The sequence below is a fragment of the Belonocnema kinseyi genome, chromosome 7 (genome assembly GCF_010883055.1).
Source record: "Belonocnema kinseyi isolate 2016_QV_RU_SX_M_011 chromosome 7, B_treatae_v1, whole genome shotgun sequence".
Taxonomy (NCBI): domain Eukaryota; kingdom Metazoa; phylum Arthropoda; class Insecta; order Hymenoptera; family Cynipidae; genus Belonocnema; species Belonocnema kinseyi.
Window position 1 is genome coordinate 101,893,121 of NC_046663.1, and position 1,145 is coordinate 101,894,265.

Genomic DNA, 1,145 nt, shown 5'->3' on the forward strand with positions numbered 1-1,145 from the left:
AGTGAAAAATTTATCAGTTATTTTCAACCAAAAATTATCAGTTTTCAACAAAAAATAGAAAAGTTCAAATTTCAGTTAGAATATTAATTTTCGAGAAAAATAAAACAATTTCCAGAGGAAATCGCTTAATCCTCAACCAATTAAACTTTTTTTTAACAAAGCCGTTAATTCTTTAAACAAATAGTAGACGTTTTAATCAAAAGAGATGAATTCTGAGGCAAAAATTTAATATGATAGCAGAATTTTAAATTAAAAACAATTAACTTTCAAGGAAAAATAGTTGGGCTCTCTTATTGGGTTCTATTATGTAATTCCATTCGCATTTAATCGAAAAAAACGAGAGTAAACGGGAAAAAGGCGGAGTTTCTTGAAAACAAGAGAAAAAAGGAATTCTTTAAAAAAGGGGTAAAACGGGAATATGGAAAAGAGTGAAAAGTCTGTATTTAGATGGAAAATTGTGGGTTAGAAACCGACAAACGTAAAAAAAAAAGATTTTGAAATTGGTTAATATATTTTTTTTTTGTGTTTTCCCTTTAAAAATAAAAAAAAATCAACTGCTTTGAAAATTATGGCTGATTTGTTGTATGTTGAGTTTTTTTATAGTGAACAGTAATAAAAAATGCTGTATCTAGTCATCCCGAAAAATTGAGAGAGTTGAAAAAGAGAATGAACTACTATCGGCGAGAAAACTATAGGCATCTGCCTTTAAAGCTTAACAACTCAGTCAAAAAATTGCTTGCGCAACAAAAAAACAGTCAAGTTTAGAGCATTATTTCTTATACAAGGGGCGATGGGAAAATTTGAAAAAAATCATGAGTATGAGGAAAACTGTTATGAACCAATTGTAGTTGAGAAATTTAAAAAATAATAAAAAATTGTTGCTTAAAAGTACAAAAATGTGCAACTATATTAACTTTAGATTAAAATTATTTCTTGAAAAAAAGGATCCTACTCCATCTTCACTCCATTGGGATATTATCTTCAGTTCTAATACAGATATTAAAGAGATTCAAACTGCAAACTGTAATGGATAGGCTCTGTATATATTTTCAATCACCCTTGAGGATGTGTTAGTCTTATTTTTTGTGAAAATCGCGATATTTCTAGACATTTTTTTTTGTTGGAAAACAAGTGACAGAAAGCAG